This window comes from Hemitrygon akajei, chromosome 7 (assembly GCF_048418815.1).
Source record: "Hemitrygon akajei chromosome 7, sHemAka1.3, whole genome shotgun sequence".
Lineage (NCBI taxonomy): Eukaryota > Metazoa > Chordata > Chondrichthyes > Myliobatiformes > Dasyatidae > Hemitrygon > Hemitrygon akajei.
The window spans coordinates 180,309,400-180,323,009 of NC_133130.1; the positions used below are offsets into that span (position 1 = coordinate 180,309,400).

General features: G+C 40.2%; 1 protein-coding gene across 2 annotated transcripts in view; it reads left to right on the forward strand.

The window, feature by feature from the left end:
* Positions 1-13,610, forward strand: part of gpr107 (G protein-coupled receptor 107) — a 129,482-nt gene that overhangs the window by 55,527 nt on the left and 60,345 nt on the right. The gene's annotated exons all lie outside the window — the stretch shown is intronic.

Sequence of the window (13,610 nt, forward strand, 5' to 3'; positions counted from 1 at the left end):
AGTTGTGTGCAGAGCAACATAATAGAATTACTAATGCAGGAGAAATAATGGTAATGTAGATAATGAAGGGAATATTAGTTATGAGAAAATTAAGTAATAAGTTTAGGCAGATTGTGTTTGTTTATTATTGTGACCTAGATGAAAATCAGACCACATTTTATGAGTAATTAATGCAGAAAAACAGGTAATTGCAAAGGGTTCACAAACTTTTTCTTGCAATTGTATATACTGTATACTTAATGTAACTCAGTTTTTCCCCTCTATATTTATTTACCATGTATTTCATTGTACTGCTGCCTTTAAAGTTAACAAATTTCATGACATATACTGGTGATTAGGCCTGATTCTGATTCTGGACCAGATGAACTTCTGAAAGAGGTAGCTGAAGAGATTGTGGAGGCATTAGTTATGATCTTTTAAGAATCACTAGATTCTGGAACTGTTCTGGAAGACTGGAAAATCACAAATGTCGCTGTACTCTGAGGCAAGAGGGAGGCAAAAGGTAGGAAGTTAGGCCAGTTAACTTGACCTCAATGGATGAGGTTTTGGAGTACTTAGAGGCACACAATAAAATAGGTGGAAGTCTGCGTGGTTTCCTTCAGGGGAAATCTTGCCTGATAGAATTGCTGGAATTCTTTGAGGAAATAACCGGCAGGATAGACAAAGGGGAGTCAGTAAATGTTGTTTACTTGGATTTTCAGAATACCTTTGACAAGGTGCCTTGCACAAGGCTGCTAAACAAAATTTACAGGAAAGGTAAACAAGAAAATCCACAAATGTTGGAAATCAAAGTAACAAAAATGTTGGAGGAACTCTCCAGGCCAGACAAGGGTCTTGATCTGATAGGTCAACTGTTTACTCTTTTCCATAGATGCTGGCTGGTCTGCTGAGTTCTTCCAGCATTTTGTGTGTACTACAGGAAAGATTATAGCGTAGACAGAAGATTGACTGACTGGCGGGAGGTAAAGAGTGGGAATAAAAATCTGGTTGGCTACTGGTGACTAGTGGTGTTTTGCAGGGGTTGGTGTTTGGTTGATTGCTTTTCATGCTATATGTTAATGATCTGAAGTACAGAATTGATGGATTTGTGACTCAATGTAAGGATAAAACAAAGATGGGAGGAGGGCAGGGAGTCTGCATAAGGACTTGGACAGATTGGGAGGATGGACAAGTATAGGCAGATGGAATGCAGTGTAGGGAACTGTATGGTCATGCACTTTGGTAGAAGGAAGAAAGGGTTAGACGATTTTTCTAAATGAACATTCAGAAATCTGAAGTACAAAGGGGCTTGGGAGTCCTAGTGCAGAATTCCCTAAATATTAAGTTGCAGGATAATCAGGTAGTAAAGAAAGTAAATGCAATGTTAGCATTCATTTTGAGAGGGCTAAAATATAAAAGCAGGGATGTAATACTGAGGCAATATAAAGCATTGGTCAGACTACATTTGAAGTATTGTGAGCAATTTTCAGCCCCAAATCTAGGAAAGAATGTGTTGCCATTGGAGAAGGTCCGGAGGAGATTTGCGAGAATAATCCTGGGCTTGTAAGGATTAATATATAAGGAGTTCTTCATAATTCTGGACATATACTTGTTGGAGTTTAGAAAAATGATGGGGAATCTCATTGAAACCTACCAAATATTGAAAGGAGTAGACAGAGTGGACATAGAGTGAATGTTTCTAATAGTGGAAGAACCTAGGACCAAAGAACATAGCCTGAGAATAGAAGGATGTCCCGTTAGAACTGATGAGTAGGAATTTCTTCAGCCAGATAGCAGTGAATCTTTGGAATTCATTGCCACAGATGGCTGTGGAGGCTAATTCACGGGTTATATTTAAAGCGGAGGTTAATAGATTCTTGATTGCTGATGCTGTCTACGGCTATGAGGAAGAGGCAGGAGGACGGGGTTGAGAGGGAAAATAAGACATGATGGAATGGGGTAGAAAACTATGGGCCGAATGGCCCAGTTCTGTTCCTTTGTCTCTAGTCTTATGGACATAATTTGTTTTATCTTACTGGTTCAAAAAGTACAGGTAAGAATTTAAGCTTAATCTGGAGGTCCTGTGTCAGGAGATTATCCTAACACTATATTGACTCTATTTTTAGGTTATTCTACAAGTGCCAAAATCCATAAAAATGTTTTGTAATATGAAAGTATAACTGATATACTGTCAGAACATAATTTTAAAAAATGTAAATATCATTTAAAACATTTCTCTTTTTAGAAATAAATTTATATTTCATAGATTTTCTTTTAGCTGTAAGCCCCAAGTATGTGTTTATATTTGTTTTGGCTTTTTTCAATGTTGATTTGCTTCCTAGTTTTCAAGAAACCAACCAACTGAAATAAACTCTTGATTAACCCTGGGAAAATAGAATTCATGCTTTAGGCTGTCAGCTTGAAAGCAGGCTTTTTGTTGGGAAGATGCAAATGCTTTAATTCGTGCCGATTATGAGTGTACGTGCTGGTCAGAACTTTCCCAGCGTGTTAATGACTGCAATGTGCACTATGTGGGACAACCTGCTGAATTCACCTGGGTGTTTGGTAAGAGCATCAATTATCACTGATGCATTTGTGGCCATAGCCAGCTTGATAAGGGCAGTATTCATCTCCATATCAAGACAGCATCAGATGAGCTGCTGGGTGGAAGGTCATTTCATAACTACTTTCACGTGCAAGAGAGTCAAGCAAAATGAAAATCCTCCCAGATTGTAAATATGGAAATTTCAGATCTTGGCTTATTCCAGTTCCAAAAGAGCATAACGAATTATTTGAGCAGGTGAATTTTGTTCTACCTAGCTACTTGTTGCACCATGTTCAAAAATGGAAGTGGATTATTTCTGGAGCCAAAACATCAGAAGTTACAGTTTCCTATCATTTTCATTCTGCACCCCACTCCCACTCTTAGCACTTTGTACATGACTTCAGAAAGCATGCCAATGAGGCTCATTAAAAAGTTTGAGGAGCAACACAACATATTTTGAAATGGCATTTTATAGCCTTTGAGTTGAATTCAATAATTTTACAAAATAATTATGATTCAGGAGCCAAACGAAGTTCCAAGGTACTAAAGTAATATTTCCACATCATGCACTGCATTATTTATCAGCCAATGATGTAATTTGAAGAGTTACTGAAGCTCAAGAGGTAAATGAAGTAATTTCAGATACCCAAAGTATTAGGTGCTAACCCCTGCAATGGCTTAATTTTACCACCAACCAGGCTTTTGTGTGAACAATAGATTATGTCATGAGTCAAAATTGATCATTGTTACCAAACACAACAGAGCACATCTCCAGTCCTAATTTATTTTCCATCTTCTCTTTTTGATGCTCTGAGAGGTTTCTATGGTAACTGTCCTACATCCTTGCCAAAGCTTCTGCTAAATTCTTTGTCAGAAAATGTCACATGATGATTTTTCCTCGGGCTTTTAAAATCTTAGCTTATGTGGGGAAAGACTGACTAGTCTGACTAACAAGGTTCCAGGTTTAACTTGGAACAGAGATTAAATGAGATTATCTCTCTCTGATGTTCTACAATTAAGGTTTGGAGGCAGGAAAAGGAAAAGTACACCCGCTATACTTGGTTCTAGTTGCTTTTCATGGAAGTCTCTGCTTAAACGACCATTATATGGTCGTCGATATAATGTGGGCGATTGTGGTCTTGACCATGACTGTTCTTTGAAATTTTGTCTACAGAAATGCTTTGCATCGCCTTCTTGGGCAGTGCCTTTACAGGACTGATGACCTCAGCCATCATCAGTTCTGTTCAGAGAACTGGTTAGTGTTCGTATAGTGAGGATTTGTGATATGCACCAGTTGCTCATATGACCATCCACCCCCTGCTCCTATGGCTTCACATGACCCTGATTGGAGGCTAAGCAGGTGCTACACCTTGCCCAAGGGTGACCAGCAGACTAGTGGAGGAAGGGAACATCCTACTCCACCTTTGGTAAAGATGTATCTCCACCCCGCCACTCAAGGGAAAACTGGATAGATTAAATGCTGCTGGGTTGATGATGCACGGCAATCAGGACAAGTGCAGAAGCAAATGGTGGCTGTGGAGAATGTGTAAATTGGAGTAGCAAATCTTTATCAGCAGCTGCTGTGTGTAAAATAAAGTCATAATTATGTAAAATTATCAAGTTCAACTTTTTGGCTGTAAAGTGCCTTTTTAAAAGGTAGTGTTGTTCCTCAAACTTTTAATGAGCCTTGTTGGAATTCTTTAGGAAGTCATGAACATAGAGGTGGGAGTGTGGTGTAAAATAAATTGCAATTACCCATTTTTAAAAACCATTTTAAGAAGTATACTTGGAGATTGAAAGATGTGCTTACACATCCAGTTTAGAGCAGGAAACTATTTTGGGAATGAACCAAATGCTGGAACCCTGAATGATGAGAAAAGAGATAAAGGTAGAAAGGCTTGTCTCTGTGTTTGAAAGCGAAGATTGTGTGATAAGAGAGCATTGTGTAGGAGCTAATTAGAGTGGATCATGTGTCAGCTGATGGTTCCTTGATACTGTCAGATAAAGGTAAATGCGAGTGGCACTGTACGAGAGATGACAGAGGACTTTCAGTGTGTTCAGTTTGGTGGGGTAGAAAATGAGGTCAAGGGACATTCATTTTCAGTTCTGCAAGAGAGATTGGAAAGATGAAAGCAGAATTAGTTATGTAACAGATCTGTGTGAGTCTTAAACAAGGTGCAGGGAACCCTTGGTGTAGGAAATGGGAAAACATAGTGAATTTATTTGTGGACAAAGCAATATCATTGGAACAACTTTGACAAAATTGGATAGGAATGGAAGAAAGTTCTTAGAGGAAATGGAGGGGAAGAACTGGTCACTTTATCTGTGGAAGTTATTGATTATAGTAGATCTTGGTCAATGGCCAATATTTACTCAAGACCATTGATACAGGAGTAGAATTAGGCCATTTGGCCCTTTGAATCTGCTCTGTCATTTCATCATTGCTGAACAATTTCCCTCTCAGGTCCAATATCCTGCCTTGTCCCCATATCCCTTCATGCCCTGACTAATCAAGAATCTTTCAACCTCCGTCTCAATTATTCCTGATGATTTAGTCTTCACAGCTGCCTGATGCAACAAAATCTACAAATTTGTCTTTCTCTAGCTAAAGAATTTCCTCCTCTTCTCCATTTAAATGGACGTCTGTCTATTCTGAGGCTATGCCCTCTGGTCCTAGACTACCCCACCATAGGAAACATTCTCTCCACATCCACTCTATCGAGGCCTTTCAACATTCAGTAGGTTTCAATGAGATTTCTCCTGATTCTTCTGAATTCCAGTGAGTACAAGCCCAGAGCCATAAAATATTCCTCAGCTTTCAACCTCTTTCATTTCAAGCCTTTTAATCGTGCAATCATTTTTGTGAACCACCTTTGAACCCTTTCCAACATCAGCACATCCTTTCTTAGATAAGTGGTGCATTTTATTGGTGAAGAGTTTACTTAAGATCATTAGACCTCGATTCGTCCTGCCTTGCATGCTTTCTTAGACATTTGTAGAGTGCCTGCTCCTCATAATCCATCCAGTCTTGGTTTGGTGAGGCCCCTATAATTCTGCTTCCAGCTGATGCCCCCAGAGTGGTGACTACTTCCACAGCTCTAATGTAGATAAGTTCAATCCTATGAAGGTGGATTGCTATCAACCCCACCAATTTTTTAATTCCTTTCTAACTTGATTTGAAAATTACCATATCCTAACACGTATCTAGCCCTATATTCAACCAGTCCAGAACTATGCTTGTCTTCCCTTGTGTTGCATTGGAAACCCTGTGCCTGATCTAAGTTGTAATCTACATACATATCATGTTGGTACCCTGGACTTCATCCAAGTGAAAATTTCAGAAATCCAATGCAGCCCTGATGGCTGAGTGTGGAGGAAAAATATTGAAATGTTTACATCCATAAGAATGTTGAAACAGTTTGCATAATAAAACTCTGAGATAACCTCTCAGTAATTGGACTTAATAAAATAGTTTTTATTATGCCCTTATACATTAGAATTCTTTTGTGTTAAGAATTCTCTTGGGCTATTTTCATAGAGGATGTGCATTAATTGTTAAATCTTTTAGTTGGTTGATGAAGTTAATCGCCTTTCATTCAGCATGTCATACTAATGCTGGTAATCTCCAAAATTAACAAAAGATTATTCATTTATCCAACCCTTTTCATAACCTCAGTCCATCCCAAAGTGTTTTTGAAATGTATCAGTTTTGTAATGGAAACTGGCAGCCAGTTTTAACACTGCAGGGAGGTAATATTTCTTGGATGTTAATTCCTCTTTATTAAAAACTGTTAAAAATTGTGTTGTTTTCAGTTTATACATATGAATTTGTATTACTTTTAAAATTACACCTACTCTTTCCAAATCTCCTGCCTTCAGGCATGGCCTAATCTTCCTCCCACATGCTTCTCCTCTCCCTTGCCATTGCAAGCAACACAGTGGGTGCTCTGTTAATAATGTAATGGATTTTATGTACAATACCTTTTTTTTTGTTGTTGTACAGCCTTAATGTATTAAGACCATAAGACATAACAGCAGAATTAGGCCATTCAGCCTATCAAGTCTGCTCCATCATTCCTGGCTCCCACACAATACCATATTCTCTGACTCGGAACAATTCTGCATAAGATATACTAGCTAATGTTAAATTCATGGTGGTATTACATGTTTATTCTAAAACATTTCAGTGTGAGTTTCTACAATTCTATGTTCGTCTCAGATGTAGAAAAGCAGAAGGGTCTGAAACATAAGATGCTTGGTCTACATTTGTAAAGCTCTGACAAGTTATATTTCTGAAGATGTGAAAGTAAGTGTGTATGTTCAGTCACCTTCAAATGGTGCACAAGGAGACTTTATAAGGGGGTAAAGGAATGTTTAAGGCACAGCACAGTAATAGTGTTTAATCCTACTGTTCCATTGTCATTCTTGCTCCGTGGATACTAAACAAGTGCCCAATACCTGCCCCTTACAATCAACCTTTTAAGAGTGTAATTCTATCATTTTGCTGGAAGTTTTCATAGAAAGATGGTTCATTGTAGCTGAAGCTCCTATTTTCTGCATGTTTATATAATTTCCCATTCTCCTTTTCTGTTGAAAACTTGCATTCAGAATATTTCATGAACTACAAATTTGAGTGCTTTATCAAAATTACTCTGTCATGTAAACATAAATTTTAAGATCTGTCAGGAGCCCACTGCTGGTGCGATTTGTAATTCATTCTCTCCCAAGTGCCTTGGTGTTTGTAGGTTCTGGTTTACAGAGAAGCATAGATTCTAGGAATCTTTCAGGTGTTGGTTAGGAATTCTGATGACAAATTATGAAGAGGAAATGCTGCGTGTCTGACCATAATTTGTTGTCTAATGAGTCCTTCCACGTAACCTATAATAGAAAATGGATGTAGCATTTGATTTTTGTGTGTGCTAAATCAGTGTAACAGAGCCCATCCAGACATTTTCAATCTTCTTACCATAGGACCAGGAACTTGCTCTGTCAAGTGGTACCTGGTCTGTAATGGCCGCTCCACATTTAATAAAAACATGTACTGTCATTGCCTCTCCCCAGAACTGGAGTGGAAACATGTCGTCCTTGAATACAAAATTATCTTGTAGAGCAAGTAATTAGGAAGGCAACTTAATTTTGACTTTAATTATTAAGAACATAGAATATAAACATGGGAATTTTTATGCCTCTTAACAGGATACTGGTCCCACATCACCTACTGTATGATTCTGAACATAGTATGTAGAACAATATAGTACAGGAGTAGGCCCTTTGGTCTATAATGCCAATCTAAACTAATTCCATCTACCTGCACATGATTTGTAAGTCCACAGCACATTATTGGATGTGTTGTTTGTTAATGCAAACACTCATTTCACTGTATTTTGATGTACATGTGAATCTGAACAGATGAAGAATGGTTTTCACTCTGGGCATGCTGGCTACATTGGGCCAGATACACAGACCCAAAGGTTTCTCAATACGCAGGATGGACCAGATTCCTGATTCAGAGAAGGCAAAAAGTAAGGAGTCTGATTTATAATAAACTCTTGGTGGTGCTGAGATGTAGCATTCTTTTATTGTGCTGTTGTTCCCCTGACTTGGAACATGATGCTGAGCATTCTACTTACTAAGAGAGTTCTCCTCTGTGATCCTGGCCATGGTTTACATACCGCCAAAAGTTGCCGTTAATCAGGCACTTGAGATACTGAAAGCTACCATTGTCAAACAAGAAAAGGCCCATCCCAAAGCATTTCAAATCATAGTCAGGGACTTCTATTAGGCTGTTTGAAGAAATCTCTGCCCAATTATCATTAACATATAACCTGCAGCAGCAGGGATCCCAATACACTCCACCACTACTATATTACAATTAGGAGTGCCCACTGTTCCATGCCTAGACTGCAATTTGGGAAATCTGATCACTTGGCTGTCCTTCTACCTGCATACAGGCAGAGGCTAAAGAGCAAAGCTCTAGAGTTTAGGACAACAAAGGGGTGGTTGCGAGAGGCAGAGGGGCAGATATGAGGTTTCTTCAAGTTGGTGGACTGGGCCGACTGTTCACAGACTCATCAATGGATCAGAATGAATACACCACGGTTGTCACAGACTTTATAAGTATAATCATAGACGAGTGTCCCCCCCCAAAAAAATCATCCAGAGTCTTCCCCAATCAGAAGCCCTGGATAAACCATGAGATCTGCTGAGGGCTAGATCAATGGCATTCAGGTCTGGTGACCAGGTAAGATGCAAGAGGTCCAGGTATGATCTTCGGAAAGCCATCTCACGTACAAAATGGCAATTCTGGATCAAATCTGAATCATTGAAGGATGCTTGGCAGGGCTTGAATGCTATCCCCTCTTACAAAGTGAAACCAAGCGACATAGGTGACAACAGGGCTTCGCTTTCAGATGAGCTCAGTGCCTTCTGTGCTCACTTTGACCATTAAAACATGGCAGAACCTTTACAGGCTGCCACAACCCCCTATGAATAAGTGATGTCATTCTCTGAGACTGACATGACATCATCCTTCAGTAGGAAAGCATCTGGCCCAGATGGGTACCTGGCCGAGTACTAAAGACCCAAGCTGATCATCTGGCTGGAGTGTACACTTATATTTTTAACCTCTCACTTCAGCAATCTGAGGTACCCACCTGCTTCAAGGAAGTGCCTAAGAAGAACATGGTAACCTGCCTCAATGACTGCTGTTCAGAAGAACGTATGTCCACTGTGATGAAGTGTCTTGAGAAGTTGTTGACAAAACATATCAACCCTTACCCGGGAAGTTACTTAGATCTGCTCTAGTTTGCCTATTGTCACAACAGGTCCACAACAGATGGCATTTCATTGGCTCTTTACTCATCCCTGGAACATATGGTTGGCAAAAATGTATACACCAAGATGCTCTTTATCAACTACAGCTCGGCATTCAATATCATCATCCCCTCAAAACCAATCAGTAAGCTCCAAGACCTTGGCCTCAATATCTCCTGTGCATTTGCATTCTGGACTTCCTCACTTGCAGACCCCAGTCAGGATGAATTGGCAACATCACCACCACAATCTCCAGCAGCACAGGTGCACCACAAGGCTCTGTGCTTAGCCTCCTGGTCTATTCACTTTCCACTTATGACTGTGTGGCTAAGCACAGCTTCAATGCCACATTTAAGTTTGCTGACAACACAACTGTCGTAGGCCGAGTCAGCATAAAGGAGAGAGATTGAAAATCTGGCTGAGTGGTGCCACAACAACAACCTCTCACTCAATGTCAGCAAAACCAAGGAGCTGATTATTGACTTCAGGAGGAAGAAACTGGAGGTCTATAAGCCAGTATTCATTGGAGGACCACAGCTCTAGACGGTCAGCATCTTTAAATTATTGGTGTTATCATTTCAGAGGAACTGTCCTGAGTCCAGCACACAAGTGCCATTACGATGAAAGCACGGCAGACCCACTACTTCCTCAGGAGTTTGTGAAGATTTGGCATGACATCTAAAACTTTGACAAACTTCTATAGATGTGCGGTGGAGAGTATATTGACTGGTTGCATCACGACCTGGCATGAAAACACCAATATCCTTGAACAGAAAAGCATACAAAAAGAAATAGATACGGCCCAGTCCATCAAGAGTGAAGCCCTCCCCACTATGAGCACATCTACACAGAATGTTGTCACAGGAAAGCAGCATCTGTCATCAGGTACCCCCACCAGCCAAGTTATGCTCTCTTCTTGCAGCTGCCATCAGGAAAAAGGTAAAGGAGCTTAGGACCCACACCAGAGGGGATAACTTCACTCAAGTTCACTTACCCATTGTTGAACTGTTCCCACACCTATGGACTCACTTTCAAGGACTCTTTATCATCAGTTCTCAATATTTATTGTTTAGCTTATTATTATTATTTCTTTTTGCTCAGTTTGTTGTCTTTTGTACACTGGTTGTTCATCCTGTTGGGTGCAGTCTTTCAATCATTCTATTGTGTTTCTTTGATTTACTGTGTATACCTGCAAGGAAACAAATCTCAAGGTTGAATACGGTGACATATATGTACTTTGATAATAAATTTACTTTGAACTTTGGTTGAAATAATAATGGGGAACGAGAAGATAGAAGGTGAACTGAATGAGTATTTTGCATCAGTCTTCACTGTGGAAGACACCAGCAGTGTGATGGAAAAGAAGTGAGTGCAATTACTATTACAAGGGAGAAGGTACTCAAAGAGCTGAAAGACCTAAGGGTGTATAAGTCACCTGGACCAGATGAACTGCACCCTAGGGTTCTGAAAGAGCTAGGTGGAAGAGATTATGGAGATATTAGTAATGATCTTTCAAAAATCATTGGACTCTAGCATGGTGCCTGAGAACTGGAAAATTGCAAGTGTCACTCTGCTCTTTGAGCAAGGAAGAAGGCAGCAGAAAGAAAATTATAGACCAGTTAGCCTGACTTCAGTGGTTGGGAAGATATTGGAGTCAATTGTTAAGGATAAGGTTATGGTGATTGAAGACAAAATAGGACAAAATCAGCATAGTTTCCTTAAGGGAAAATCTTGTGTGACGAACCAGTTGAAACTCTTTGAGGAGATTACACATAGGATAGATAAAGGGGATGTAGTGGATGTTCTGTACTTGGACATTCAGAAGGCCTTTGACAAGGTGCCATACATGAGGTTGCTTACCAAGCTAAGAGCCCATGGTATTACAGGAAAGTTCATTGTTAGAACACTGTTCAAGTTAGAACATTGGTAGGAGACAGTGAATAGGAATAAAAGGGTCCTTTTCTGGTTGGCTGCCAGTGACGAGTGATGTTCTGCAGGGGTCAGTATTGGATCGCTTCTTCTTATGCTGTATATCAATGATGTAGATAATGGAATAGATGGCCAAGTTTGCAGATGATATGAAGATTGGTGGAGGGGCAGATAGTGTTGAGGAAATGGGAAGAACTTAGACAGATCAGGAGAATGTGCAAGAAAGTGGCAAATGAAATACAGTGTTGGAAAATGCATGGTCATGCACTTTGGTAATAGAAATAAATGTGCAGACTATTTTCTAATTGGGGAGAAAATCCAAAAAATCTGAGATGCAAAGAGACTTGGGAGGCCTTGTACAGAACACCCTAAAGAGTAACTTGGAGGTAGAGTTGGTGGTGAGGAAGGAAAATGCAATGTTAGCATTTATTTCAAGAGGTCTAGAACACAAGAGCGGGGAGGCCTCACCTTGAGTATTTTGAACAGTTCTGGGCTTCTCATTTAAGAAAAGATGTGCTAGCATTGGAGAGGGTTCAGAGGAGGTTCACGAGGATGATTCTGGGAATGAAAGAGTGATCATACGAGGAACATTTGATAGCTTTGGGTTTGTACTCACCAGAATTTACAAGGATGAGGGGGATCTCATTGAAACCTTCTGAATGTTGTAAGGCCTAGACAACAGATGTGGAAAGGATGTTCCCCATGGTATGGGAGTCTAGAACAAGAGGACAAAACCTCAGGATGGAGGAGCTTCCATTTAAAGTAGATATGCAGAGAAATTTCTTTAGCCAGAGGGTGGTTAATTTGTGAAATCTATTATTACAGGCAGCTTGGAGGCCATGTCGGTGGGTGTATTTAAGGCAGACCATAATAGGTTCTTGATTTGACATGGCTCAAATGTTACTGGGTGAAGGCCAGTGTGTGGGGCTGAGGAGAGAAAAAAGGATCAGCCATGATTGAATGGTGGAGCATACTCGATAGGCTAAATGGCCTTATTCTACTCCTATGTCCTATGGTCTTGATCAGGATAGACCTGTACTAATTGGAGGACAGACATAATGTTTCTGCATTGGGTAAGAATTTGAGAGGTGTTGATAGGTCAGAAATCAAATGGATGTTTCCTTCAGGGAAAATATGAAGAGCGTGGTGTCAGACAGAAGTTTTGCCTCTAGGAATTTCTTTTGAGAATTAGGTATCTCCTGAATTCTCTCATCACACTGAGCTCTGTGGGCATTGAATAAAGGAACTACACACAAAATCCTGGAGGATCACATGTAGCATCAGTGGAGGGAAATAAACCGCATTTTGGGCCAAGACCCTTCATCGGGACTGGAAAGGAAGGAGACAGAAGCCAGAATGAGAAGGTGGGGAGGGGAAAGGATTACAAGCTGTCAGGCGATAGTTGAGGGAGAATGTTTGAATCAGGGAGCTCAGGGCATGGGAAGAGAGCAGAAAATGGTCAGGACTAGATCAACCATTCTCTTGTTGAAAAGGTGGATTGGAATTGAAGAGCCTACCCCCTTCTCCCCTTTCTTCTATTGACATTTTGTTTGCAAGGCCAGTATGTTTTGTTTAGCACTGCAAAGTTTTAAATGACTGACTGCCTGACTGGATTTGCAGTTGCTGCAGTTCTGTTGCACAAATGATCAGTATTGTGTTCCAGATGAAGTGTTCTGTTAGGATTCCAGTCACTCCATCCTGCAGCTGCTGTGCTCTGCTGAAAGCTGATCACTAGCTCTGAACCTATTAGACATGTGCCAGAGGCTGAGTCCTTCACTACAGCAGTCTTCCACCTAATAGGTACAGCACTCAATTATAGCCACGGCAGCCTGTAACCACCTCCCCCTCACCCTAAGACCAACTTCTGTGTGATGAGCTTCTCTGCTCTCGGCTACTCAAGTCCTGATGAAATATTAAGTAGGCTATTGCAGAAATGAGTTTGTTTATCTGCATTAGATGCGGTTCTTTCTGCCTGAGTGCCACAAGATTTAATGTACCAATTTTGCTCATTGGAAGACAATGCTTTAATAATGTAAAACTAAATTATTTCCTTTTCTTGTGATTTTGTGTCCCATCTGTCCACATCCATTAATTTTACTATGCAAGGTGTTGCTGTGCTGTATCTCAATAAATAAATAAATGATGGGACAGTCCCCCTGTAGTTTGAGCACATTTGTCAATCTGGACTATGACTCTTGACAGTCTTGTCACACTATATACTTCACGGATAGGTGCCACACTTCAGCATTTTGTAGCAGTTGTTGGTGGGTTGCATTGCATTCCAGTGAAGATAAGACACTTTGTGTTCCATCTTCCAATCTCCCGGGTCCTTTCAATCATCGTA